This window comes from Lissotriton vulgaris, chromosome 10, assembly GCF_964263255.1.
Source record: "Lissotriton vulgaris chromosome 10, aLisVul1.2, whole genome shotgun sequence".
Taxonomy (NCBI): domain Eukaryota; kingdom Metazoa; phylum Chordata; class Amphibia; order Caudata; family Salamandridae; genus Lissotriton; species Lissotriton vulgaris.
Window position 1 is genome coordinate 536,571,329 of NC_141698.1, and position 24,135 is coordinate 536,595,463.

Here is a 24,135-nt window from a genome sequence, read left to right on the forward strand (position 1 = left end):
GAGGAGTACAAGTGCCAGAAAGTGCTTGCTGTTCTCATCTGTGCCTTTTTACTGCTCACTGGCCGATAGGAGATTGGCTGCCCCCTTCATTGCTGGAGTGAAAAAACAACAACTTGAGAGAAAACATGACTTTGTGTGGCTCACTTATAGGGAGACGAGCCAAATAGCCCTGCTGTTTTCTGAAAGACGCTTCAGTAATTGTTCAAAATGTCTCCTGGCCACTCAGGCTCGTTGGTCTAGGGGTATGATTCTCGCTTCGGGTGCGAGAGGTCCCGGGTTCAAATCCCGGACGAGCCCATCCTGTGGAAGTTTTCAGGCTGCTTGTCATATAGGAGCCTTTCTTCTTTTCAATGCTATAAGACGCTGTGTATGTCGAGAAGGTTCCTTACCCTGCACGCTATTTTCCACTTTTGACATGATAAAGGAGTGCAGGACTTCCTTGCAACTGCTTTTCTGGGCTGGACCAGCAGTTTAGGAACATTACATGCAAAGAGTTTTTCTAGTGTCATTTCAGGATATGGTTTCAAAATCGCCTCTTGGGGAAAAAAGTGGTCCTCATTCCTGTCTTCCAAAGAAAGAGAGACCGGGTAAGGAGAGCCCAACTTTGAGCTTCAAGGACGTTGGCCCTTAGTCTGTGCGTTCCAACCCAATACACGCCAACAAGATTCCTGAGGTAGTGTCTGTTTCTGTAGTGTAGTGGTTATCACGTTCGCCTTACACGCGAAAGGTCCCTGGTTCGAGACCGGGCAGAAATGCAGCTTGCTGTTTTTCACAGTGTTTGCATTTACTGGCTCACTTTGTAGAAAAGCTGAGATAATAGAGGCTGTCTATTCCTCACCAGCCTGACGTAGTGTGCTCCAGAGATCTCAGTGACAGCTCGAAAAGAGAAGTGACGATAGCTTGCGCCATTCGCTTGCTCGCACTTTGCTCTGTAGGGTGGGCCTACTTCATGAAAGCAAGGCATGAGAGAAGAAATGCTTCTCTTGTCCTCACCACGAGCAGACACTTAAAGCAAACAAACTGTCTGAAGGACAGAGGCTTTTTAATTTCTTGTTTGATGACGGTCATGGAAAAGACAGCAATCATATTGCAGAACAGAGCAGCATGTACTGGCTAGCTGCCACTAACCCCTGGAGCCGTGTCAGAGGTGACTCTTGCGTGGCTCGTTGGTCTAGGGGTATGATTCTCGCTTAGGGTGCGAGAGGTCCCGGGTTCAAATCCCGGACGAGCCCTTTTTAGAGGTAAACATACAAACCCTACTAAAAAAGCACTATGCCTGACTATTTCTCGTTATACTGGGTGCATTGTTGCACAACATATTTCTAACCTCAGAAGAAAAATGGATCACCATGCTTTATCTGCCTACCTGCTTAGTCTCAGTGTGTCCCAGGTGATGCTTTCCCAAGCTGTACTCGCTGGCATTTAGGCATCAAATATTTGCCTGTCGATGCCTGCACAAGTGAGTTTTGAATACGTCTAATTGCAAGCATGTTGGATGATATCTCTGAGGTTTTCACACTTGTTCTGCATATTCTGAGCCGCTGCTGATACAGCAGAATAGAAGTAGGGTGAAGACTTGAGAGAAACTTTCCTCTAACAGTAGAAAGCACCAAGGTAGTTTCTGTAGTGTAGTGGTCATCACGTTCGCCTAACACGCGAAAGGTCCCCGGTTCGAGACGGGGCAGAAACACTGTGCATTGGATGCTTTTTTTGTGCACACTCTAAAACCTTATTATCTCAATGCAAGTTTAAGAAGAGGTGGTCTTTGAACACAGTGAGCCGCGAGAATTTTTTTTTACCTTTGCAGACGAAACAAAGTTATCTCCATCGATCATCTGGGGGTTGTTCTTGGGCCTATTTTTATTTTGTGTGAGCTATGTTGTATTGTTGGGGCCTTTACACCTGTGACATTTCTGTGAACGTTGTAAGTGGAAACGTTGGCAGGTGCAGACAGAAAAGTCAGAACTAAGCACACCCTGAGCCGTCAGGATGGCCGAGTGGTCTAAGGCGCCAGACTCAAGAGAGCTTGATCTTCAGTGATGCTGAGCCTTCTGGTCTCCTCATGGAGGCGTGGGTTCAAATCCCACTTCTGACAGGTCCCTTTTACACCCTTAAGTCTTCCTAATTTTTGCAGTGCATTCCCCACACACACCACAATATTTGCGGGAACCTGTAGTAAATAAAGAGAAATCCACCAGGCTGGGCCCTCAATCACAATTTCATGTATTTCTGAAAGTGACACCTCAGGCACACCTTCCATTACATTTGCAATCCATCACAGTAACTGCCTTGCTGGGTTTCGAAATAAGCAGTTGATCCCATCATTTGTTGTGAGGCTCTCCTGCCACCTTTTTGGCAGAGAAGGCACTGTCCCTGCAACAACACAGGCAGACATGTTCAACAGGGCTTCCTGGTTATGTGGGAGGAGCAGATTGCCAATGGTCCCCCCTTGAAAATTCTAATTTACATAAGGAAGACAGAGAGGTAGCTGGTAGTAGGCACTACACACGGACATTGCACTCCCTCTTGTGATTTGCAGCCAATTCTAGATTGAGGCAGGAGGAAAGGAGGAGACTCGCCCAACAATGGCCATACTGGGAAGTCAGCCACTCTGGGTCTCCCAGGTGAATGTTTCAGGCCTGTGAGCCACTCATATAAATCTCGCCTGATCTCGCCTGATCGAGCGCTGAGCGAGCGCGTTTGAATCCAAATATCAAACACCTCTTTCTCAGGCGCAAGAAATGGTGGGCCCTTCATTGCTTCTGGTGTGGAAGTCTATGGAGCAAGGGTCCAGGACTTGCAGAGGAGTACAAGTGCCAGAAAGTGCTTGCTGTTCTCATCTGTGCCTTTTTACTGCTCACTGGCCGATAGGAGATTGGCTGCCCCCTTCATTGCTGGAGTGAAAAAACAACAACTTGAGAGAAAACATGACTTTGTGTGGCTCACTTATAGGGAGACGAGCCAAATAGCCCTGCTGTTTTCTGAAAGACGCTTCAGTAATTGTTCAAAATGTCTCCTGGCCACTCAGGCTCGTTGGTCTAGGGGTATGATTCTCGCTTCGGGTGCGAGAGGTCCCGGGTTCAAATCCCGGACGAGCCCATCCTGTGGAAGTTTTCAGGCTGCTTGTCATATAGGAGCCTTTCTTCTTTTCAATGCTATAAGACGCTGTGTATGTCGAGAAGGTTCCTTACCCTGCACGCTATTTTCCACTTTTGACATGATAAAGGAGTGCAGGACTTCCTTGCAACTGCTTTTCTGGGCTGGACCAGCAGTTTAGGAACATTACATGCAAAGAGTTTTTCTAGTGTCATTTCAGGATATGGTTTCAAAATCGCCTCTTGGGGAAAAAAGTGGTCCTCATTCCTGTCTTCCAAAGAAAGAGAGACCGGGTAAGGAGAGCCCAACTTTGAGCTTCAAGGACGTTGGCCCTTAGTCTGTGCGTTCCAACCCAATACACGCCAACAAGATTCCTGAGGTAGTGTCTGTTTCTGTAGTGTAGTGGTTATCACGTTCGCCTTACACGCGAAAGGTCCCTGGTTCGAGACCGGGCAGAAATGCAGCTTGCTGTTTTTCACAGTGTTTGCATTTACTGGCTCACTTTGTAGAAAAGCTGAGATAATAGAGGCTGTCTATTCCTCACCAGCCTGAAGTAGTGTGCTCCAGAGATCTCAGTGACAGCTCGAAAAGAGAAGTGACGATAGCTTGCGCCATTCGCTTGCTCGCACTTTGCTCTGTAGGGTGGGCCTACTTCATGAAAGCAAGGCATGAGAGAAGAAATGCTTCTCTTGTCCTCACCACGAGCAGACACTTAAAGCAAACAAACTGTCTGAAGGACAGAGGCTTTTTAATTTCTTGTTTGATGACGGTCATGGAAAAGACAGCAATCATATTGCAGAACAGAGCAGCATGTACTGGCTAGCTGCCACTAACCCCTGGAGCCGTGTCAGAGGTGACTCTTGCGTGGCTCGTTGGTCTAGGGGTATGATTCTCGCTTAGGGTGCGAGAGGTCCCGGGTTCAAATCCCGGACGAGCCCTTTTTAGAGGTAAACATACAAACCCTACTAAAAAAGCACTATGCCTGACTATTTCTCGTTATACTGGGTGCATTGTTGCACAACATATTTCTAACCTCAGAAGAAAAATGGATCACCATGCTTTATCTGCCTACCTGCTTAGTCTCAGTGTGTCCCAGGTGATGCTTTCCCAAGCTGTACTCGCTGGCATTTAGGCATCAAATATTTGCCTGTCGATGCCTGCACAAGTGAGTTTTGAATACGTCTAATTGCAAGCATGTTGGATGATATCTCTGAGGTTTTCACACTTGTTCTGCATATTCTGAGCCGCTGCTGATACAGCAGAATAGAAGTAGGGTGAAGACTTGAGAGAAACTTTCCTCTAACAGTAGAAAGCACCAAGGTAGTTTCTGTAGTGTAGTGGTCATCACGTTCGCCTAACACGCGAAAGGTCCCCGGTTCGAGACCGGGCAGAAACACTGTGCATTGGATGCTTTTTTTGTGCACACTCTAAAACCTTATTATCTCAATGCAAGTTTAAGAAGAGGTGGTCTTTGAACACAGTGAGCCGCGAGAATTTTTTTTAACCTTTGCAGACGAAACAAAGTTATCTCCATCGATCATCTGGGGGTTGTTCTTGGGCCTATTTTTATTTTGTGTGAGCTATGTTGTATTGTTGGGGCCTTTACACCTGTGACATTGCTGTGAACGTTGTAAGTGGAAACGTTGGCAGGTGCAGACAGAAAAGTCAGAACTAAGCACACCCTGAGCCGTCAGGATGGCCGAGTGGTCTAAGGCGCCAGACTCAAGAGAGCTTGATCTTCAGTGATGCTGAGCCTTCTGGTCTCCTCATGGAGGCGTGGGTTCAAATCCCACTTCTGACAGTTCCCTTTTACACCCTTAAGTCTTCCTAATGTTTGCAGTGCATTCCCCAGACACACCACAATATTTACAGGAACCTGTAATAAATAAAGAGAAATCCACCAGGCTGGGCCCTCAATCACAATTCCATGTATTTCTGAAAGGGACACCTCAGGCACACCTTCCATTACATTTGCACTCCATCACAGTAACTGCCATGCTGGGTTTCGAAATAAGCAGTTGATCCCATCATTTGTTGTGAGGCTCTCCTGCCACCTTTTGGGCAGAGAAGGCACTGTCACTGCAACAACACAGGCAGACATGTTCAACAGGGCTTCCTGGTTATGTGGGAGGAGCAGATTGCCAATGGTCCCCCCTTGCAAATTCTAATTTACATAAGGAAGACAGAGAGGTAGCTGGGAGTAGGCACTACACACGGACATTGCACTCCCTCTTGTGATTTGCAGCCAATTCTAGATTGAGGCAGGAGGAAAGGAGGAGACTCGCTCAACAATGGCCATACTGGGAAGTCAGCCACTCTGGGTCTCCCAGGTGAATGTTTCAGGCCTGTGAGCCACTCATATAAATCTCGCCTGATCTCGCCTGATCGAGCGCTGAGCGAGCGCGTTTGAATCCAAATATCAAACACCTCTTTCTCAGGCGCAAGAAATGGTGGGCCCTTCATTGCTTCTGGTGTGGAAGTCTATGGAGCAAGGGTCCAGGACTTGCAGAGGAGTACAAGTGCCAGAAAGTGCTTGCTGTTCTCATCTGTGCCTTTTTACTGCTCACTGGCCGATAGGAGATTGGCTGCCCCCTTCCTTGCTGGAGTGAAAAAACAACAACTTGAGAGAAAACATGACTTTGTGTGGCTCACTTATAGGGAGACGAGCCAAATAGCCCTGCTGTTTTCAGAAAGACGCTTCAGTAATTGTTCAAAATGTCTCCTGGCCACTCTGGCTCGTTGGTCTAGGGGTATGATTCTCGCTTTGGGTGCGAGAGGTCCCGGGTTCAAATCCTGGACGAGCCCATCCTGTGGAATTTTTCAGGCTGCTTGTCATATAGGAGCCTTTCTTCTTTTCAATGCTATAAGACGCTGTGTATGTCGAGAAGGTTCCTTACCCTGCACGCTATTTTCCACTTTTGACATGATAAAGGAGTGCAGGACTTCGTTGCAACTGCTTTTCTGGGCTGGACCAGCAGTGTAGGAACATTACATGCAAAGTGTTTTTCTAGTGTCATTTCAGGATATGGTTTCAAAATCGCCTCATGGGAAAAAAGTGGTCCTCATTCCAAAGAAAGAGAGACCGGGTAAGGAGAGCCCAACTTTGAGCTTCAAGGACGTTGGCCCTTAGTCTGTGCATTCCAACCCAATACATGCCAACAAGATTCCTGAGGTAGTGTCTGTTTCTGTAGTGTAGTGGTTATCACATTCGCCTTACACGCGAAAGGTCCCTGGTTCGGGACCGGGCAGAAACAGCAGCTTGCTGTTTTTCACAGTGTTTGCATTTACTGGCTCACTTTATAGGAAAGCTGAGATAATAGAGGCTGTCTATTCCTCACCAGCCTGACGTAGTGTGCTCCAGAGATCTCAGTGACAGCACGAAAAGAGAAGTGACGATAGCTTGCGCCATTCGCTTGCTCGCACTTTGCTCTGTAGGGTGGGCCTACTTCATGAAAGCAAGGCATGAGAGAAGAAATGCTTCTCTTGTCCTCACCACGAGCAGACACTTAAAGCAAACAAACTGTCTGAAGGACAGAGGCTTTTTAATTTCTTGTTTGATGACGGTCATGGAAAAGACAGCAATCATATTGCAGAACAGAGCAGCATGTACTGGCTAGCTGCCACTAACCCCTGGAGCCGTGTCAGAGGTGACTCTTGTGTGGCTCGTTGGTCTAGGGGTATGATTCTCGCTTAGGGTGCGAGAGGTCCCGGGTTCAAATCCCAGACGAGCCTTTTTTAGAGGTAAACATACAAACCCTACTAAAAATGCACTATGCCTGACTATTTCTCGTTATACTGGGTGCATTGTTGCACAACATATTTCTAACCTCAGAAGAAAAATGGATCACCATGCTTTATCTGCCTACCTGCTTAGTCTCAGTGTGTCCCAGGTGATGCTTTCCCAAGCTGTACTCGCTGGCATTTAGGCATCAGATATTTGCCTGTCGATGCCTGCACAAGTGAGTTTTGAATACGTCTAATTGCAAGCATGTTGGATGATATCTCTGAGGTTTTCACACTTGTTCTGCACATTCTGAGCCGCTGCTGATACAGCAGAATAGAAGTAGGGTGAAGACTTGAGAGAAACTTTCCTCTAACAGTAGAAACCACCAAGGTAGTTTCTGTAGTGTAGTGGTCATCACGTTCGCCTAACACGCGAAAGGTCCCCGGTTCGAGACCGGGCAGAAACACTGTGCATTGGATTCTTTTTTTGTGCACACTCTAAAACCTTATTATCTCAATGCAAGTTTAAGAAGAGGTGGTCTTTGAACACAGTGAGCCGCGAGAATTTTTTTTTACCTTTGCAGACGAAACAAAGTTATCTCCATCGATCATCTGGGGGTTGTTCTTGGGCCTATTTTTATTTTGTGTGAGCTATGTTGTATTGTTGGGGCCTTTACACCTGTGACATTGCTGTGAACGTTGTAAGTGGAAACGTTGGCAGGTGCAGACAGAAAAGTCAGAACTAAGCACACCCTGAGCCGTCAGGATGGCCGAGTGGTCTAAGGCGCCAGACTCAAGAGAGCTTGATCTTCAGTGATGCTGAGCCTTCTGGTCTCCTCATGGAGGCGTGGGTTCAAATCCCACTTCTGACAGTTCCCTTTTACACCCTTAAGTCTTCCTAATGTTTGCAGTGCATTCCCCAGACACACCACAATATTTACAGGAACCTGTAATAAATAAAGAGAAATCCACCAGGCTGGGCCCTCAATCACAATTCCATGTATTTCTGAAAGGGACACCTCAGGCACACCTTCCATTACATTTGCACTCCATCACAGTAACTGCCATGCTGGGTTTCGAAATAAGCAGTTGATCCCATCATTTGTTGTGAGGCTCTCCTGCCACCTTTTGGGCAGAGAAGGCACTGTCACTGCAACAACACAGGCAGACATGTTCAACAGGGCTTCCTGGTTATGTGGGAGGAGCAGATTGCCAATGGTCCCCCCTTGCAAATTCTAATTTACATAAGGAAGACAGAGAGGTAGCTGGGAGTAGGCACTACACACGGACATTGCACTCCCTCTTGTGATTTGCAGCCAATTCTAGATTGAGGCAGGAGGAAAGGAGGAGACTCGCCCAACAATGGCCATACTGGGAAGTCAGCCACTCTGGGTCTCCCAGGTGAATGTTTCAGGCCTGTGAGCCACTCATATAAATCTCGCCTGATCTCGCCTGATCGAGCGCTGAGCGAGCGCGTTTGAATCCAAATATCAAACACCTCTTTCTCAGGCGCAAGAAATGGTGGGCCCTTCATTGCTTCTGGTGTGGAAGTCTATGGAGCAAGGGTCCAGGACTTGCAGAGGAGTACAAGTGCCAGAAAGTGCTTGCTGTTCTCATCTGTGCCTTTTTACTGCTCACTGGCCGATAGGAGATTGGCTGCCCCCTTCATTGCTGGAGTGAAAAAACAACAACTTGAGAGAAAACATGACTTTGTGTGGCTCACTTATAGGGAGACGAGCCAAATAGCCCTGCTGTTTTCTGAAAGACGCTTCAGTAATTGTTCAAAATGTCTCCTGGCCACTCAGGCTCGTTGGTCTAGGGGTATGATTCTCGCTTCGGGTGCGAGAGGTCCCGGGTTCAAATCCCGGACGAGCCCATCCTGTGGAAGTTTTCAGGCTGCTTGTCATATAGGAGCCTTTCTTCTTTTCAATGCTATAAGACGCTGTGTATGTCGAGAAGGTTCCTTACCCTGCACGCTATTTTCCACTTTTGACATGATAAAGGAGTGCAGGACTTCCTTGCAACTGCTTTTCTGGGCTGGACCAGCAGTTTAGGAACATTACATGCAAAGAGTTTTTCTAGTGTCATTTCAGGATATGGTTTCAAAATCGCCTCTTGGGGAAAAAAGTGGTCCTCATTCCTGTCTTCCAAAGAAAGAGAGACCGGGTAAGGAGAGCCCAACTTTGAGCTTCAAGGACGTTGGCCCTTAGTCTGTGCGTTCCAACCCAATACACGCCAACAAGATTCCTGAGGTAGTGTCTGTTTCTGTAGTGTAGTGGTTATCACGTTCGCCTTACACGCGAAAGGTCCCTGGTTCGAGACCGGGCAGAAATGCAGCTTGCTGTTTTTCACAGTGTTTGCATTTACTGGCTCACTTTGTAGAAAAGCTGAGATAATAGAGGCTGTCTATTCCTCACCAGCCTGACGTAGTGTGCTCCAGAGATCTCAGTGACAGCTCGAAAAGAGAAGTGACGATAGCTTGCGCCATTCGCTTGCTCGCACTTTGCTCTGTAGGGTGGGCCTACTTCATGAAAGCAAGGCATGAGAGAAGAAATGCTTCTCTTGTCCTCACCACGAGCAGACACTTAAAGCAAACAAACTGTCTGAAGGACAGAGGCTTTTTAATTTCTTGTTTGATGACGGTCATGGAAAAGACAGCAATCATATTGCAGAACAGAGCAGCATGTACTGGCTAGCTGCCACTAACCCCTGGAGCCGTGTCAGAGGTGACTCTTGCGTGGCTCGTTGGTCTAGGGGTATGATTCTCGCTTAGGGTGCGAGAGGTCCCGGGTTCAAATCCCGGACGAGCCCTTTTTAGAGGTAAACATACAAACCCTACTAAAAAAGCACTATGCCTGACTATTTCTCGTTATACTGGGTGCATTGTTGCACAACATATTTCTAACCTCAGAAGAAAAATGGATCACCATGCTTTATCTGCCTACCTGCTTAGTCTCAGTGTGTCCCAGGTGATGCTTTCCCAAGCTGTACTCGCTGGCATTTAGGCATCAAATATTTGCCTGTCGATGCCTGCACAAGTGAGTTTTGAATACGTCTAATTGCAAGCATGTTGGATGATATCTCTGAGGTTTTCACACTTGTTCTGCATATTCTGAGCCGCTGCTGATACAGCAGAATAGAAGTAGGGTGAAGACTTGAGAGAAACTTTCCTCTAACAGTAGAAAGCACCAAGGTAGTTTCTGTAGTGTAGTGGTCATCACGTTCGCCTAACACGCGAAAGGTCCCCGGTTCGAGACGGGGCAGAAACACTGTGCATTGGATGCTTTTTTTGTGCACACTCTAAAACCTTATTATCTCAATGCAAGTTTAAGAAGAGGTGGTCTTTGAACACAGTGAGCCGCGAGAATTTTTTTTTACCTTTGCAGACGAAACAAAGTTATCTCCATCGATCATCTGGGGGTTGTTCTTGGGCCTATTTTTATTTTGTGTGAGCTATGTTGTATTGTTGGGGCCTTTACACCTGTGACATTTCTGTGAACGTTGTAAGTGGAAACGTTGGCAGGTGCAGACAGAAAAGTCAGAACTAAGCACACCCTGAGCCGTCAGGATGGCCGAGTGGTCTAAGGCGCCAGACTCAAGAGAGCTTGATCTTCAGTGATGCTGAGCCTTCTGGTCTCCTCATGGAGGCGTGGGTTCAAATCCCACTTCTGACAGGTCCCTTTTACACCCTTAAGTCTTCCTAATTTTTGCAGTGCATTCCCCACACACACCACAATATTTGCGGGAACCTGTAGTAAATAAAGAGAAATCCACCAGGCTGGGCCCTCAATCACAATTTCATGTATTTCTGAAAGTGACACCTCAGGCACACCTTCCATTACATTTGCAATCCATCACAGTAACTGCCTTGCTGGGTTTCGAAATAAGCAGTTGATCCCATCATTTGTTGTGAGGCTCTCCTGCCACCTTTTTGGCAGAGAAGGCACTGTCCCTGCAACAACACAGGCAGACATGTTCAACAGGGCTTCCTGGTTATGTGGGAGGAGCAGATTGCCAATGGTCCCCCCTTGAAAATTCTAATTTACATAAGGAAGACAGAGAGGTAGCTGGTAGTAGGCACTACACACGGACATTGCACTCCCTCTTGTGATTTGCAGCCAATTCTAGATTGAGGCAGGAGGAAAGGAGGAGACTCGCCCAACAATGGCCATACTGGGAAGTCAGCCACTCTGGGTCTCCCAGGTGAATGTTTCAGGCCTGTGAGCCACTCATATAAATCTCGCCTGATCTCGCCTGATCGAGCGCTGAGCGAGCGCGTTTGAATCCAAATATCAAACACCTCTTTCTCAGGCGCAAGAAATGGTGGGCCCTTCATTGCTTCTGGTGTGGAAGTCTATGGAGCAAGGGTCCAGGACTTGCAGAGGAGTACAAGTGCCAGAAAGTGCTTGCTGTTCTCATCTGTGCCTTTTTACTGCTCACTGGCCGATAGGAGATTGGCTGCCCCCTTCATTGCTGGAGTGAAAAAACAACAACTTGAGAGAAAACATGACTTTGTGTGGCTCACTTATAGGGAGACGAGCCAAATAGCCCTGCTGTTTTCTGAAAGACGCTTCAGTAATTGTTCAAAATGTCTTCTGGCCACTCAGGCTCGTTGGTCTAGGGGTATGATTCTCGCTTCGGGTGCGAGAGGTCCCGGGTTCAAATCCCGGACGAGCCCATCCTGTGGAAGTTTTCAGGCTGCTTGTCATATAGGAGCCTTTCTTCTTTTCAATGCTATAAGACGCTGTGTATGTCGAGAAGGTTCCTTACCCTGCACGCTATTTTCCACTTTTGACATGATAAAGGAGTGCAGGACTTCCTTGCAACTGCTTTTCTGGGCTGGACCAGCAGTTTAGGAACATTACATGCAAAGAGTTTTTCTAGTGTCATTTCAGGATATGGTTTCAAAATCGCCTCTTGGGGAAAAAAGTGGTCCTCATTCCTGTCTTCCAAAGAAAGAGAGACCGGGTAAGGAGAGCCCAACTTTGAGCTTCAAGGACGTTGGCCCTTAGTCTGTGCGTTCCAACCCAATACACGCCAACAAGATTCCTGAGGTAGTGTCTGTTTCTGTAGTGTAGTGGTTATCACGTTCGCCTTACACGCGAAAGGTCCCTGGTTCGAGACCGGGCAGAAATGCAGCTTGCTGTTTTTCACAGTGTTTGCATTTACTGGCTCACTTTGTAGAAAAGCTGAGATAATAGAGGCTGTCTATTCCTCACCAGCCTGAAGTAGTGTGCTCCAGAGATCTCAGTGACAGCTCGAAAAGAGAAGTGACGATAGCTTGCGCCATTCGCTTGCTCGCACTTTGCTCTGTAGGGTGGGCCTACTTCATGAAAGCAAGGCATGAGAGAAGAAATGCTTCTCTTGTCCTCACCACGAGCAGACACTTAAAGCAAACAAACTGTCTGAAGGACAGAGGCTTTTTAATTTCTTGTTTGATGACGGTCATGGAAAAGACAGCAATCATATTGCAGAACAGAGCAGCATGTACTGGCTAGCTGCCACTAACCCCTGGAGCCGTGTCAGAGGTGACTCTTGCGTGGCTCGTTGGTCTAGGGGTATGATTCTCGCTTAGGGTGCGAGAGGTCCCGGGTTCAAATCCCGGACGAGCCCTTTTTAGAGGTAAACATACAAACCCTACTAAAAAAGCACTATGCCTGACTATTTCTCGTTATACTGGGTGCATTGTTGCACAACATATTTCTAACCTCAGAAGAAAAATGGATCACCATGCTTTATCTGCCTACCTGCTTAGTCTCAGTGTGTCCCAGGTGATGCTTTCCCAAGCTGTACTCGCTGGCATTTAGGCATCAAATATTTGCCTGTCGATGCCTGCACAAGTGAGTTTTGAATACGTCTAATTGCAAGCATGTTGGATGATATCTCTGAGGTTTTCACACTTGTTCTGCATATTCTGAGCCGCTGCTGATACAGCAGAATAGAAGTAGGGTGAAGACTTGAGAGAAACTTTCCTCTAACAGTAGAAAGCACCAAGGTAGTTTCTGTAGTGTAGTGGTCATCACGTTCGCCTAACACGCGAAAGGTCCCCGGTTCGAGACCGGGCAGAAACACTGTGCATTGGATGCTTTTTTTGTGCACACTCTAAAACCTTATTATCTCAATGCAAGTTTAAGAAGAGGTGGTCTTTGAACACAGTGAGCCGCGAGAATTTTTTTTAACCTTTGCAGACGAAACAAAGTTATCTCCATCGATCATCTGGGGGTTGTTCTTGGGCCTATTTTTATTTTGTGTGAGCTATGTTGTATTGTTGGGGCCTTTACACCTGTGACATTGCTGTGAACGTTGTAAGTGGAAACGTTGGCAGGTGCAGACAGAAAAGTCAGAACTAAGCACACCCTGAGCCGTCAGGATGGCCGAGTGGTCTAAGGCGCCAGACTCAAGAGAGCTTGATCTTCAGTGATGCTGAGCCTTCTGGTCTCCTCATGGAGGCGTGGGTTCAAATCCCACTTCTGACAGTTCCCTTTTACACCCTTAAGTCTTCCTAATGTTTGCAGTGCATTCCCCAGACACACCACAATATTTACAGGAACCTGTAATAAATAAAGAGAAATCCACCAGGCTGGGCCCTCAATCACAATTCCATGTATTTCTGAAAGGGACACCTCAGGCACACCTTCCATTACATTTGCACTCCATCACAGTAACTGCCATGCTGGGTTTCGAAATAAGCAGTTGATCCCATCATTTGTTGTGAGGCTCTCCTGCCACCTTTTGGGCAGAGAAGGCACTGTCACTGCAACAACACAGGCAGACATGTTCAACAGGGCTTCCTGGTTATGTGGGAGGAGCAGATTGCCAATGGTCCCCCCTTGCAAATTCTAATTTACATAAGGAAGACAGAGAGGTAGCTGGGAGTAGGCACTACACACGGACATTGCACTCCCTCTTGTGATTTGCAGCCAATTCTAGATTGAGGCAGGAGGAAAGGAGGAGACTCGCTCAACAATGGCCATACTGGGAAGTCAGCCACTCTGGGTCTCCCAGGTGAATGTTTCAGGCCTGTGAGCCACTCATATAAATCTCGCCTGATCTCGCCTGATCGAGCGCTGAGCGAGCGCGTTTGAATCCAAATATCAAACACCTCTTTCTCAGGCGCAAGAAATGGTGGGCCCTTCATTGCTTCTGGTGTGGAAGTCTATGGAGCAAGGGTCCAGGACTTGCAGAGGAGTACAAGTGCCAGAAAGTGCTTGCTGTTCTCATCTGTGCCTTTTTACTGCTCACTGGCCGATAGGAGATTGGCTGCCCCCTTCCTTGCTGGAGTGAAAAAACAACAACTTGAGAGAAAACATGACTTTGTGTGGCTCACTTATAGGGAGACGAGCCAAATAGCCCTGCTGTTTTCAGAAAGACGCTTCAGTAATTGTTCAAAATGTCTCCTGGCCACTCTGGCTCGTTGGTCTAGGGGTATGATTCTCGCTTTGGGTGCGAGAGGTCCCGGGTTCAAATCCCGGACGAGCCCATCCTGTGGAATTTTTCAGGCTGCTTGTCATATAGGAGCCTTTCTTCTTTTCAATGCTATAAGACGCTGTGTATGTCGAGAAGGTTCCTTACCCTGCACGCTATTTTCCACTTTTGACATGATAAAGGAGTGCAGGACTTCGTTGCAACTGCTTTTCTGGGCTGGACCAGCAGTGTAGGAACATTACATGCAAAGTGTTTTTCTAGTGTCATTTCAGGATATGGTTTCAAAATCGCCTCTTGGGGAAAAAAGTGGTCCTCATTCCTGTCTTCCAAAGAAAGAGAGACCGGGTAAGGAGAGCCCAACTTTGAGCTTCAAGGACGTTGGCCCTTAGTCTGTGCGTTCCAACCCAATACACGCCAACAAGATTCCTGAGGTAGTGTCTGTTTCTGTAGTGTAGTGGTTATCACGTTCGCCTTACACGCGAAAGGTCCCTGGTTCGAGACCGGGCAGAAATGCAGCTTGCTGTTTTTCACAGTGTTTGCATTTACTGGCTCACTTTATAGAAAAGCTGAGATAATAGAGGCTGTCTATTCCTCACCAGCCTGACGTAGTGTGCTCCAGAGACCTCAGTGACAGCTCGAAAAGAGAAGTGACGATAGCTTGCGCCATTCGCTTGCTCGCACTTTGCTCTGTAGGGTGGGCCTACTTCATGAAAGCAAGGCATGAGAGAAGAAATGCTTCTCTTGTCCTCACCACGAGCAGACACTTAAAGCAAACAAACTGTCTGAAGGACAGAGGCTTTTTAATTTCTTGTTTGATGACGGTCATGGAAAAGACAGCAATCATATTGCAGAACAGAGCAGCATGTACTGGCTAGCTGCCACTAACCCCTGGAGCCGTGTCAGAGGTGACTCTTGCGTGGCTCGTTGGTCTAGGGGTATGATTCTCGCTTAGGGTGCGAGAGGTCCCGGGTTCAAATCCCGGACGAGCCCTTTTTAGAGGTAAACATACAAACCCTACTAAAAAAGCACTATGACTATTTCTCGTTATACTGGGTGCATTGTTGCACAACATATTTCTAACCTCAGAAGAAAAATGGATCACCATGCTTTATCTGCCTACCTGCTTAGTCTCAGTGTGTCCCAGGTGATGCTTTCCCAAGCTGTACTCGCTGGCATTTAGGCATCAGATATTTGCCTGTCGATGCCTGCACAAGTGAGTTTTGAATACGTCTAATTGCAAGCATGTTGGATGATATCTCTGAGGTTTTCACACTTGTTCTGCACATTCTGAGCCGCTGCTGATACAGCAGAATAGAAGTAGGGTGAAGACTTGAGAGAAACTTTCCTCCAACAGTAGAAAGCACCAAGGTAGTTTCTGTAGTGTAGTGGTCATCACGTTCGCCTAACACGCGAAAGGTCCCCGGTTCGAGACGGGGCAGAAACACTGTGCATTGGATGCTTTTTTTGTGCACACTCTAAAACCTTATTATCTCAATGCAAGTTTAAGAAGAGGTGGTCTTTGAACACAGTGAGCCGCGAGAATTTTTTTTTACCTTTGCAGACGAAACAAAGTTATCTCCATCGATCATCTGGGGGTTGTTCTTGGGCCTATTTTTATTTTGTGTGAGCTATGTTGTATTGTTGGGGCCTTTACACCTGTGACATTGCTGTGAACGTTGTAAGTGGAAACGTTGGCAGGTGCAGACAGAAAAGTCAGAACTAAGCACACCCTGAGCCGTCAGGATGGCCGAGTGGTCTAAGGCGCCAGACTCAAGAGAGCTTGATCTTCAGTGATGCTGAGCCTTCTGGTCTCCTCATGGAGGCGTGGGTTCAAATCCCACTTCTGACAGGTCCCTTTTACACCCTTAAGTCTTCCTAATTTTTGCAGTGCATTCCCCACACACACCACAATATTTGCGGGAACCTGTAGTAAATAAAGAGAAATCCACCAGGCTGGGCCCTCAATTACAATTCCATGTATTTCTGAAAGTGACACCTCAGGCACACCTTCCATTACATTTGCAATCCATCACAGTAACTGCCTTGCTGGGTTTCGAAATAAGCAGTTGATCCCATCATTTGTTGTGAGGCTCTCCTGCCACCTTTTTGGCAGAGAAGGCACTGTCCCTGCAACAACACAGGCAGACATGTTCAACAGGGCTTCCTGGTTATGTGGGAGGAGCAGATTGCCAATGGTCCCCCCTTGAAAATTCTAATTTACATAAGGAAGACAGAGAGGTAGCTGGTAGTAGGCACTACACACGGACATTGCACTCCCTCTTGTGATTTGCAGCCAATTCTAGATTGAGGCAGGAGGAAAGGAGGAGACTCGCCCAACAATGGCCATACTGGGAAGTCAGCCACTCTGGGTCTCCCAGGTGAATGTTTCAGGCCTGTGAGCCACTCATATAAATCTCGCCTGATCGAGCCTGATCGAGCGCTGAGCGAGCGCGTTTGAATCCAAATATCAAACACCTCTTTCTCAGGCGCAAGAAATGGTGGGCCCTTCATTGCTTCTGGTGTGGAAGTCTATGGAGCAAGGGTCCAGGACTTGCAGAGGAGTACAAGTGCCAGAAAGTGCTTGCTGTTCTCATCTGTGCCTTTTTACTGCTCACTGGCCGATAGGAGATTGGCTGCCCCCTTCCTTGCTGGAGTGAAAAAACAACAACTTGAGAGAAAACATGACTTTGTGTGGCTCACTTATAGGGAGACGAGCCAAATAGCCCTGCTGTTTTCTGAAAGACGCTTCAGTAATTGTTCAAAATGTCTCCTGGCCACTCAGGCTCGTTGGTCTAGGGGTATGATTCTCGCTTCGGGTGCGAGAGGTCCCGGGTTCAAATCCCGGACGAGCCCATCCTGTGGAAGTTTTCAGGCTGCTTGTCATATAGGAGCCTTTCTTCTTTTCAATGCTATAAGACGCTGTGTATGTCGAGAAGGTTCCTTACCCTGCACGCTATTTTCCACTTTTGACATGATAAAGGAGTGCAGGACTTCCTTGCAACTGCTTTTCTGGGCTGGACCAGCAGTGTAGGAACATTACATGCAAAGAGTTTTTCTAGTGTCATTTCAGGATATGGTTTCAAAATCGCCTCTTGGGGAAAAAAGTGGTCCTCATTCCTGTCTTCCAAAGAAAGAGAGACCGGGTAAGGAGAGCCCAACTTTGAGCTTCAAGGACGTTGGCCCTTAGTCTGTGCGTTCCAACCCAATACACGCCAACAAGATTCCTGAGGTAGTGTCTGTTTCTGTAGTGTAGTGGTTATCACGTTCGCCTTACACGCGAAAGGTCCCTGGTTCGAGACCGGGCAGAAATGCAGCTTGCTGTTTTTCACAGTGTTTGCATTTACTGGCTCACTTTATAGAAAAGCTGAGATAATAGAGGCTGTCTATTCCTCACCAGCCTGACGTAGTGTGCTCCAGAGACCTCAGTGACAGCTCGAAAAGAGAAGTGACGATAGCTTGCGCCATTCGCTTGCTCGCACTTTGCTCTGTAGGGTGGGCCTACTTCATGAAAGCAAGGCATGAGAGAAGAAATGCTTCTCTTGTCCTCACCACGAGCAGACACTTAAAGCAAACAAACTGTCTGAAGGACAGAGGCTTTTTAATTTCTTGTTTGATGACGGTCATGGAAAAGACAGCAATCATATTGCAGAACAGAGCAGCATGTACTGGCTAGCTGCCACTAACCCCTGGAGCCGTGTCAGAGGTGACTCTTGCGTGGCTCGTTGGTCTAGGGGTATGATTCTCGCTTAGGGTGCGAGAGGTCCCGGGTTCAAATCCCGGACGAGCCCTTTTTAGAGGTAAACATACAAACCCTACTAAAAAAGCACTATGACTATTTCTCGTTATACTGGGTGCATTGTTGCACAACATATTTCTAACCTCAGAAGAAAAATGGATCACCATGCTTTATCTGCCTACCTGCTTAGTCTCAGTGTGTCCCAGGTGATGCTTTCCCAAGCTGTACTCGCTGGCATTTAGGCATCAGATATTTGCCTGTCGATGCCTGCACAAGTGAGTTTTGAATACGTCTAATTGCAAGCATGTTGGATGATATCTCTGAGGTTTTCACACTTGTTCTGCACATTCTGAGCCGCTGCTGATACAGCAGAATAGAAGTAGGGTGAAGACTTGAGAGAAACTTTCCTCTAACAGTAGAAAGCACCAAGGTAGTTTCTGTAGTGTAGTGGTCATCACGTTCGCCTAACACGCGAAAGGTCCCCGGTTCGAGACGGGGCAGAAACACTGTGCATTGGATGCTTTTTTTGTGCACACTCTAAAACCTTATTATCTCAATGCAAGTTTAAGAAGAGGTGGTCTTTGAACACAGTGAGCCGCGAGAATTTTTTTTTACCTTTGCAGACGAAACAAAGTTATCTCCATCGATCATCTGGGGGTTGTTCTTGGGCCTATTTTTATTTTGTGTGAGCTATGTTGTATTGTTGGGGCCTTTACACCTGTGACATTTCTGTGAACGTTGTAAGTGGAAACGTTGGCAGGTGCAGACAGAAAAGTCAGAACTAAGCACACCCTGAGCCGTCAGGATGGCCGAGTGGTCTAAGGCGCCAGACTCAAGAGAGCTTGATCTTCAGTGATGCTGAGCCTTCTGGTCTCCTCATGGAGGCGTGGGTTCAAATCCCACTTCTGACAGGTCCCTTTTACACCCTTAAGTCTTCCTAATTTTTGCAGTGCATTCCCCACACACACCACAATATTTGCGGGAACCTGTAGTAAATAAAGAGAAATCCACCAGGCTGGGCCCTCAATCACAATTTCATGTATTTCTGAAAGTGACACCTCAGGCACACCTTCCATTACATTTGCAATCCATCACAGTAACTGCCTTGCTGGGTTTCGAAATAAGCAGTTGATCCCATCATTTGTTGTGAGGCTCTCCTGCCACCTTTTTGGCAGAGAAGGCACTGTCCCTGCAACAACACAGGCAGACATGTTCAACAGGGCTTCCTGGTTATGTGGGAGGAGCAGATTGCCAATGGTCCCCCCTTGAAAATTCTAATTTACATAAGGAAGACAGAGAGGTAGCTGGTAGTAGGCACTACACACGGACATTGCACTCCCTCTTGTGATTTGCAGCCAATTCTAGATTGAGGCAGGAGGAAAGGAGGAGACTCGCCCAACAATGGCCATACTGGGAAGTCAGCCACTCTGGGTCTCCCAGGTGAATGTTTCAGGCCTGTGAGCCACTCATATAAATCTCGCCTGATCTCGCCTGATCGAGCGCTGAGCGAGCGCGTTTGAATCCAAATATCAAACACCTCTTTCTCAGGCGCAAGAAATGGTGGGCCCTTCATTGCTTCTGGTGTGGAAGTCTATGGAGCAAGGGTCCAGGACTTGCAGAGGAGTACAAGTGCCAGAAAGTGCTTGCTGTTCTCATCTGTGCCTTTTTACTGCTCACTGGCCGATAGGAGATTGGCTGCCCCCTTCATTGCTGGAGTGAAAAAACAACAACTTGAGAGAAAACATGACTTTGTGTGGCTCACTTATAGGGAGACGAGCCAAATAGCCCTGCTGTTTTCTGAAAGACGCTTCAGTAATTGTTCAAAATGTCTCCTGGCCACTCAGGCTCGTTGGTCTAGGGGTATGATTCTCGCTTCGGGTGCGAGAGGTCCCGGGTTCAAATCCCGGACGAGCCCATCCTGTGGAAGTTTTCAGGCTGCTTGTCATATAGGAGCCTTTCTTCTTTTCAATGCTATAAGACGCTGTGTATGTCGAGAAGGTTCCTTACCCTGCACGCTATTTTCCACTTTTGACATGATAAAGGAGTGCAGGACTTCCTTGCAACTGCTTTTCTGGGCTGGACCAGCAGTTTAGGAACATTACATGCAAAGAGTTTTTCTAGTGTCATTTCAGGATATGGTTTCAAAATCGCCTCTTGGGGAAAAAAGTGGTCCTCATTCCTGTCTTCCAAAGAAAGAGAGACCGGGTAAGGAGAGCCCAACTTTGAGCTTCAAGGACGTTGGCCCTTAGTCTGTGCGTTCCAACCCAATACACGCCAACAAGATTCCTGAGGTAGTGTCTGTTTCTGTAGTGTAGTGGTTATCACGTTCGCCTTACACGCGAAAGGTCCCTGGTTCGAGACCGGGCAGAAATGCAGCTTGCTGTTTTTCACAGTGTTTGCATTTACTGGCTCACTTTGTAGAAAAGCTGAGATAATAGAGGCTGTCTATTCCTCACCAGCCTGACGTAGTGTGCTCCAGAGATCTCAGTGACAGCTCGAAAAGAGAAGTGACGATAGCTTGCGCCATTCGCTTGCTCGCACTTTGCTCTGTAGGGTGGGCCTACTTCATGAAAGCAAGGCATGAGAGAAGAAATGCTTCTCTTGTCCTCACCACGAGCAGACACTTAAAGCAAACAAACTGTCTGAAGGACAGAGGCTTTTTAATTTCTTGTTTGATGACGGTCATGGAAAAGACAGCAATCATATTGCAGAACAGAGCAGCATGTACTGGCTAGCTGCCACTAACCCCTGGAGCCGTGTCAGAGGTGACTCTTGCGTGGCTCGTTGGTCTAGGGGTATGATTCTCGCTTAGGGTGCGAGAGGTCCCGGGTTCAAATCCCGGACGAGCCCTTTTTAGAGGTAAACATACAAACCCTACTAAAAAAGCACTATGCCTGACTATTTCTCGTTATACTGGGTGCATTGTTGCACAACATATTTCTAACCTCAGAAGAAAAATGGATCACCATGCTTTATCTGCCTACCTGCTTAGTCTCAGTGTGTCCCAGGTGATGCTTTCCCAAGCTGTACTCGCTGGCATTTAGGCATCAAATATTTGCCTGTCGATGCCTGCACAAGTGAGTTTTGAATACGTCTAATTGCAAGCATGTTGGATGATATCTCTGAGGTTTTCACACTTGTTCTGCATATTCTGAGCCGCTGCTGATACAGCAGAATAGAAGTAGGGTGAAGACTTGAGAGAAACTTTCCTCTAACAGTAGAAAGCACCAAGGTAGTTTCTGTAGTGTAGTGGTCATCACGTTCGCCTAACACGCGAAAGGTCCCCGGTTCGAGACGGGGCAGAAACACTGTGCATTGGATGCTTTTTTTGTGCACACTCTAAAACCTTATTATCTCAATGCAAGTTTAAGAAGAGGTGGTCTTTGAACACAGTGAGCCGCGAGAATTTTTTTTTACCTTTGCAGACGAAACAAAGTTATCTCCATCGATCATCTGGGGGTTGTTCTTGGGCCTATTTTTATTTTGTGTGAGCTATGTTGTATTGTTGGGGCCTTTACACCTGTGACATTTCTGTGAACGTTGTAAGTGGAAACGTTGGCAGGTGCAGACAGAAAAGTCAGAACTAAGCACACCCTGAGCCGTCAGGATGGCCGAGTGGTCTAAGGCGCCAGACTCAAGAGAGCTTGATCTTCAGTGATGCTGAGCCTTCTGGTCTCCTCATGGAGGCGTGGGTTCAAATCCCACTTCTGACAGGTCCCTTTTACACCCTTAAGTCTTCCTAATTTTTGCAGTGCATTCCCCACACACACCACAATATTTGCGGGAACCTGTAGTAAATAAAGAGAAATCCACCAGGCTGGGCCCTCAATCACAATTTCATGTATTTCTGAAAGTGACACCTCAGGCACACCTTCCATTACATTTGCAATCCATCACAGTAACTGCCTTGCTGGGTTTCGAAATAAGCAGTTGATCCCATCATTTGTTGTGAGGCTCTCCTGCCACCTTTTTGGCAGAGAAGGCACTGTCCCTGCAACAACACAGGCAGACATGTTCAACAGGGCTTCCTGGTTATGTGGGAGGAGCAGATTGCCAATGGTCCCCCCTTGAAAATTCTAATTTACATAAGGAAGACAGAGAGGTAGCTGGTAGTAGGCACTACACACGGACATTGCACTCCCTCTTGTGATTTGCAGCCAATTCTAGATTGAGGCAGGAGGAAAGGAGGAGACTCGCCCAACAATGGCCATACTGGGAAGTCAGCCACTCTGGGTCTCCCAGGTGAATGTTTCAGGCCTGTGAGCCACTCATATAAATCTCGCCTGATCTCGCCTGATCGAGCGCTGAGCGAGCGCGTTTGAATCCAAATATCAAACACCTCTTTCTCAGGCGCAAGAAATGGTGGGCCCTTCATTGCTTCTGGTGTGGAAGTCTATGGAGCAAGGGTCCAGGACTTGCAGAGGAGTACAAGTGCCAGAAAGTGCTTGCTGTTCTCATCTGTGCCTTTTTACTGCTCACTGGCCGATAGGAGATTGGCTGCCCCCTTCATTGCTGGAGTGAAAAAACAACAACTTGAGAGAAAACATGACTTTGTGTGGCTCACTTATAGGGAGACGAGCCAAATAGCCCTGCTGTTTTCTGAAAGACGCTTCAGTAATTGTTCAAAATGTCTCCTGGCCACTCAGGCTCGTTGGTCTAGGGGTATGATTCTCGCTTCGGGTGCGAGAGGTCCCGGGTTCAAATCCCGGACGAGCCCATCCTGTGGAAGTTTTCAGGCTGCTTGTCATATAGGAGCCTTTCTTCTTTTCAATGCTATAAGACGCTGTGTATGTCGAGAAGGTTCCTTACCCTGCACGCTATTTTCCACTTTTGACATGATAAAGGAGTGCAGGACTTCCTTGCAACTGCTTTTCTGGGCTGGACCAGCAGTTTAGGAACATTACATGCAAAGAGTTTTTCTAGTGTCATTTCAGGATATGGTTTCAAAATCGCCTCTTGGGGAAAAAAGTGGTCCTCATTCCTGTCTTCCAAAGAAAGAGAGACCGGGTAAGGAGAGCCCAACTTTGAGCTTCAAGGACGTTGGCCCTTAGTCTGTGCGTTCCAACCCAATACACGCCAACAAGATTCCTGAGGTAGTGTCTGTTTCTGTAGTGTAGTGGTTATCACGTTCGCCTTACACGCGAAAGGTCCCTGGTTCGAGACCGGGCAGAAATGCAGCTTGCTGTTTTTCACAGTGTTTGCATTTACTGGCTCACTTTGTAGAAAAGCTGAGATAATAGAGGCTGTCTATTCCTCACCAGCCTGAAGTAGTGTGCTCCAGAGATCTCAGTGACAGCTCGAAAAGAGAAGTGACGATAGCTTGCGCCATTCGCTTGCTCGCACTTTGCTCTGTAGGGTGGGCCTACTTCATGAAAGCAAGGCATGAGAGAAGAAATGCTTCTCTTGTCCTCACCACGAGCAGACACTTAAAGCAAACAAACTGTCTGAAGGACAGAGGCTTTTTAATTTCTTGTTTGATGACGGTCATGGAAAAGACAGCAATCATATTGCAGAACAGAGCAGCATGTACTGGCTAGCTGCCACTAACCCCTGGAGCCGTGTCAGAGGTGACTCTTGCGTGGCTCGTTGGTCTAGGGGTATGATTCTCGCTTAGGGTGCGAGAGGTCCCGGGTTCAAATCCCGGACGAGCCCTTTTTAGAGGTAAACATACAAACCCTACTAAAAAAGCACTATGCCTGACTATTTCTCGTTATACTGGGTGCATTGTTGCACAACATATTTCTAACCTCAGAAGAAAAATGGATCACCATGCTTTATCTGCCTACCTGCTTAGTCTCAGTGTGTCCCAGGTGATGCTTTCCCAAGCTGTACTCGCTGGCATTTAGGCATCAAATATTTGCCTGTCGATGCCTGCACAAGTGAGTTTTGAATACGTCTAATTGCAAGCATGTTGGATGATATCTCTGAGGTTTTCACACTTGTTCTGCATATTCTGAGCCGCTGCTGATACAGCAGAATAGAAGTAGGGTGAAGACTTGAGAGAAACTTTCCTCTAACAGTAGAAAGCACCAAGGTAGTTTCTGTAGTGTAGTGGTCATCACGTTCGCCTAACACGCGAAAGGTCCCCGGTTCGAGACCGGGCAGAAACACTGTGCATTGGATGCTTTTTTTGTGCACACTCTAAAACCTTATTA

The 24,135-nt window shown here is 47.2% G+C and overlaps 43 non-coding genes across 43 annotated transcripts; all 43 read left to right on the forward strand.

The window, feature by feature from the left end:
• Positions 1-225: 225 nt before the first annotated feature.
• Positions 226-297, forward strand: TRNAP-CGG (transfer RNA proline (anticodon CGG)). Its single transcript has one exon. It is a non-coding gene; the product is annotated as a tRNA-Pro (tRNA).
• Positions 298-682: 385 nt separating this feature from the next.
• On the forward strand, positions 683-755 carry TRNAV-UAC (transfer RNA valine (anticodon UAC)). The gene has a single exon. It is a non-coding gene; the product is annotated as a tRNA-Val (tRNA).
• Positions 756-1,160: 405 nt separating this feature from the next.
• TRNAP-AGG (transfer RNA proline (anticodon AGG)) lies at positions 1,161-1,232 on the forward strand. The gene has a single exon. It is a non-coding gene; the product is annotated as a tRNA-Pro (tRNA).
• A 385-nt stretch (positions 1,233-1,617) lies between these two features.
• Positions 1,618-1,690, forward strand: TRNAV-AAC (transfer RNA valine (anticodon AAC)). The gene has a single exon. It is a non-coding gene; the product is annotated as a tRNA-Val (tRNA).
• Positions 1,691-1,983: 293 nt separating this feature from the next.
• TRNAL-CAA (transfer RNA leucine (anticodon CAA)) lies at positions 1,984-2,095 on the forward strand. Its single transcript has 2 exons — positions 1,984-2,021; positions 2,050-2,095. It is a non-coding gene; the product is annotated as a tRNA-Leu (tRNA).
• Positions 2,096-3,027: 932 nt separating this feature from the next.
• On the forward strand, positions 3,028-3,099 carry TRNAP-CGG (transfer RNA proline (anticodon CGG)). Its single transcript has one exon. It is a non-coding gene; the product is annotated as a tRNA-Pro (tRNA).
• A 385-nt stretch (positions 3,100-3,484) lies between these two features.
• On the forward strand, positions 3,485-3,557 carry TRNAV-UAC (transfer RNA valine (anticodon UAC)). The gene has a single exon. It is a non-coding gene; the product is annotated as a tRNA-Val (tRNA).
• A 405-nt stretch (positions 3,558-3,962) lies between these two features.
• Positions 3,963-4,034, forward strand: TRNAP-AGG (transfer RNA proline (anticodon AGG)). The gene has a single exon. It is a non-coding gene; the product is annotated as a tRNA-Pro (tRNA).
• Positions 4,035-4,419: 385 nt separating this feature from the next.
• TRNAV-AAC (transfer RNA valine (anticodon AAC)) lies at positions 4,420-4,492 on the forward strand. Its single transcript has one exon. It is a non-coding gene; the product is annotated as a tRNA-Val (tRNA).
• A 293-nt stretch (positions 4,493-4,785) lies between these two features.
• Positions 4,786-4,897, forward strand: TRNAL-CAA (transfer RNA leucine (anticodon CAA)). The gene is made up of 2 exons: positions 4,786-4,823; positions 4,852-4,897. It is a non-coding gene; the product is annotated as a tRNA-Leu (tRNA).
• Positions 4,898-6,277: 1,380 nt separating this feature from the next.
• TRNAV-UAC (transfer RNA valine (anticodon UAC)) lies at positions 6,278-6,350 on the forward strand. Its single transcript has one exon. It is a non-coding gene; the product is annotated as a tRNA-Val (tRNA).
• A 406-nt stretch (positions 6,351-6,756) lies between these two features.
• Positions 6,757-6,828, forward strand: TRNAP-AGG (transfer RNA proline (anticodon AGG)). The gene has a single exon. It is a non-coding gene; the product is annotated as a tRNA-Pro (tRNA).
• A 385-nt stretch (positions 6,829-7,213) lies between these two features.
• On the forward strand, positions 7,214-7,286 carry TRNAV-AAC (transfer RNA valine (anticodon AAC)). Its single transcript has one exon. It is a non-coding gene; the product is annotated as a tRNA-Val (tRNA).
• Positions 7,287-7,579: 293 nt separating this feature from the next.
• TRNAL-CAA (transfer RNA leucine (anticodon CAA)) lies at positions 7,580-7,691 on the forward strand. The gene is made up of 2 exons: positions 7,580-7,617; positions 7,646-7,691. It is a non-coding gene; the product is annotated as a tRNA-Leu (tRNA).
• Positions 7,692-8,623: 932 nt separating this feature from the next.
• TRNAP-CGG (transfer RNA proline (anticodon CGG)) lies at positions 8,624-8,695 on the forward strand. Its single transcript has one exon. It is a non-coding gene; the product is annotated as a tRNA-Pro (tRNA).
• A 385-nt stretch (positions 8,696-9,080) lies between these two features.
• On the forward strand, positions 9,081-9,153 carry TRNAV-UAC (transfer RNA valine (anticodon UAC)). Its single transcript has one exon. It is a non-coding gene; the product is annotated as a tRNA-Val (tRNA).
• A 405-nt stretch (positions 9,154-9,558) lies between these two features.
• Positions 9,559-9,630, forward strand: TRNAP-AGG (transfer RNA proline (anticodon AGG)). Its single transcript has one exon. It is a non-coding gene; the product is annotated as a tRNA-Pro (tRNA).
• A 385-nt stretch (positions 9,631-10,015) lies between these two features.
• Positions 10,016-10,088, forward strand: TRNAV-AAC (transfer RNA valine (anticodon AAC)). The gene has a single exon. It is a non-coding gene; the product is annotated as a tRNA-Val (tRNA).
• A 293-nt stretch (positions 10,089-10,381) lies between these two features.
• Positions 10,382-10,493, forward strand: TRNAL-CAA (transfer RNA leucine (anticodon CAA)). Its single transcript has 2 exons — positions 10,382-10,419; positions 10,448-10,493. It is a non-coding gene; the product is annotated as a tRNA-Leu (tRNA).
• A 932-nt stretch (positions 10,494-11,425) lies between these two features.
• TRNAP-CGG (transfer RNA proline (anticodon CGG)) lies at positions 11,426-11,497 on the forward strand. The gene has a single exon. It is a non-coding gene; the product is annotated as a tRNA-Pro (tRNA).
• A 385-nt stretch (positions 11,498-11,882) lies between these two features.
• Positions 11,883-11,955, forward strand: TRNAV-UAC (transfer RNA valine (anticodon UAC)). Its single transcript has one exon. It is a non-coding gene; the product is annotated as a tRNA-Val (tRNA).
• Positions 11,956-12,360: 405 nt separating this feature from the next.
• On the forward strand, positions 12,361-12,432 carry TRNAP-AGG (transfer RNA proline (anticodon AGG)). The gene has a single exon. It is a non-coding gene; the product is annotated as a tRNA-Pro (tRNA).
• Positions 12,433-12,817: 385 nt separating this feature from the next.
• Positions 12,818-12,890, forward strand: TRNAV-AAC (transfer RNA valine (anticodon AAC)). The gene has a single exon. It is a non-coding gene; the product is annotated as a tRNA-Val (tRNA).
• Positions 12,891-13,183: 293 nt separating this feature from the next.
• TRNAL-CAA (transfer RNA leucine (anticodon CAA)) lies at positions 13,184-13,295 on the forward strand. The gene is made up of 2 exons: positions 13,184-13,221; positions 13,250-13,295. It is a non-coding gene; the product is annotated as a tRNA-Leu (tRNA).
• A 932-nt stretch (positions 13,296-14,227) lies between these two features.
• TRNAP-UGG (transfer RNA proline (anticodon UGG)) lies at positions 14,228-14,299 on the forward strand. The gene has a single exon. It is a non-coding gene; the product is annotated as a tRNA-Pro (tRNA).
• A 385-nt stretch (positions 14,300-14,684) lies between these two features.
• On the forward strand, positions 14,685-14,757 carry TRNAV-UAC (transfer RNA valine (anticodon UAC)). The gene has a single exon. It is a non-coding gene; the product is annotated as a tRNA-Val (tRNA).
• Positions 14,758-15,162: 405 nt separating this feature from the next.
• TRNAP-AGG (transfer RNA proline (anticodon AGG)) lies at positions 15,163-15,234 on the forward strand. Its single transcript has one exon. It is a non-coding gene; the product is annotated as a tRNA-Pro (tRNA).
• Positions 15,235-15,615: 381 nt separating this feature from the next.
• On the forward strand, positions 15,616-15,688 carry TRNAV-AAC (transfer RNA valine (anticodon AAC)). The gene has a single exon. It is a non-coding gene; the product is annotated as a tRNA-Val (tRNA).
• A 293-nt stretch (positions 15,689-15,981) lies between these two features.
• TRNAL-CAA (transfer RNA leucine (anticodon CAA)) lies at positions 15,982-16,093 on the forward strand. Its single transcript has 2 exons — positions 15,982-16,019; positions 16,048-16,093. It is a non-coding gene; the product is annotated as a tRNA-Leu (tRNA).
• A 932-nt stretch (positions 16,094-17,025) lies between these two features.
• On the forward strand, positions 17,026-17,097 carry TRNAP-CGG (transfer RNA proline (anticodon CGG)). Its single transcript has one exon. It is a non-coding gene; the product is annotated as a tRNA-Pro (tRNA).
• Positions 17,098-17,482: 385 nt separating this feature from the next.
• Positions 17,483-17,555, forward strand: TRNAV-UAC (transfer RNA valine (anticodon UAC)). Its single transcript has one exon. It is a non-coding gene; the product is annotated as a tRNA-Val (tRNA).
• A 405-nt stretch (positions 17,556-17,960) lies between these two features.
• TRNAP-AGG (transfer RNA proline (anticodon AGG)) lies at positions 17,961-18,032 on the forward strand. The gene has a single exon. It is a non-coding gene; the product is annotated as a tRNA-Pro (tRNA).
• Positions 18,033-18,413: 381 nt separating this feature from the next.
• TRNAV-AAC (transfer RNA valine (anticodon AAC)) lies at positions 18,414-18,486 on the forward strand. Its single transcript has one exon. It is a non-coding gene; the product is annotated as a tRNA-Val (tRNA).
• A 293-nt stretch (positions 18,487-18,779) lies between these two features.
• Positions 18,780-18,891, forward strand: TRNAL-CAA (transfer RNA leucine (anticodon CAA)). The gene is made up of 2 exons: positions 18,780-18,817; positions 18,846-18,891. It is a non-coding gene; the product is annotated as a tRNA-Leu (tRNA).
• A 932-nt stretch (positions 18,892-19,823) lies between these two features.
• On the forward strand, positions 19,824-19,895 carry TRNAP-CGG (transfer RNA proline (anticodon CGG)). The gene has a single exon. It is a non-coding gene; the product is annotated as a tRNA-Pro (tRNA).
• A 385-nt stretch (positions 19,896-20,280) lies between these two features.
• Positions 20,281-20,353, forward strand: TRNAV-UAC (transfer RNA valine (anticodon UAC)). The gene has a single exon. It is a non-coding gene; the product is annotated as a tRNA-Val (tRNA).
• A 405-nt stretch (positions 20,354-20,758) lies between these two features.
• Positions 20,759-20,830, forward strand: TRNAP-AGG (transfer RNA proline (anticodon AGG)). Its single transcript has one exon. It is a non-coding gene; the product is annotated as a tRNA-Pro (tRNA).
• A 385-nt stretch (positions 20,831-21,215) lies between these two features.
• TRNAV-AAC (transfer RNA valine (anticodon AAC)) lies at positions 21,216-21,288 on the forward strand. The gene has a single exon. It is a non-coding gene; the product is annotated as a tRNA-Val (tRNA).
• Positions 21,289-21,581: 293 nt separating this feature from the next.
• On the forward strand, positions 21,582-21,693 carry TRNAL-CAA (transfer RNA leucine (anticodon CAA)). Its single transcript has 2 exons — positions 21,582-21,619; positions 21,648-21,693. It is a non-coding gene; the product is annotated as a tRNA-Leu (tRNA).
• Positions 21,694-22,625: 932 nt separating this feature from the next.
• TRNAP-CGG (transfer RNA proline (anticodon CGG)) lies at positions 22,626-22,697 on the forward strand. Its single transcript has one exon. It is a non-coding gene; the product is annotated as a tRNA-Pro (tRNA).
• Positions 22,698-23,082: 385 nt separating this feature from the next.
• TRNAV-UAC (transfer RNA valine (anticodon UAC)) lies at positions 23,083-23,155 on the forward strand. Its single transcript has one exon. It is a non-coding gene; the product is annotated as a tRNA-Val (tRNA).
• Positions 23,156-23,560: 405 nt separating this feature from the next.
• Positions 23,561-23,632, forward strand: TRNAP-AGG (transfer RNA proline (anticodon AGG)). Its single transcript has one exon. It is a non-coding gene; the product is annotated as a tRNA-Pro (tRNA).
• A 385-nt stretch (positions 23,633-24,017) lies between these two features.
• TRNAV-AAC (transfer RNA valine (anticodon AAC)) lies at positions 24,018-24,090 on the forward strand. Its single transcript has one exon. It is a non-coding gene; the product is annotated as a tRNA-Val (tRNA).
• Positions 24,091-24,135: the final 45 nt, after the last annotated feature.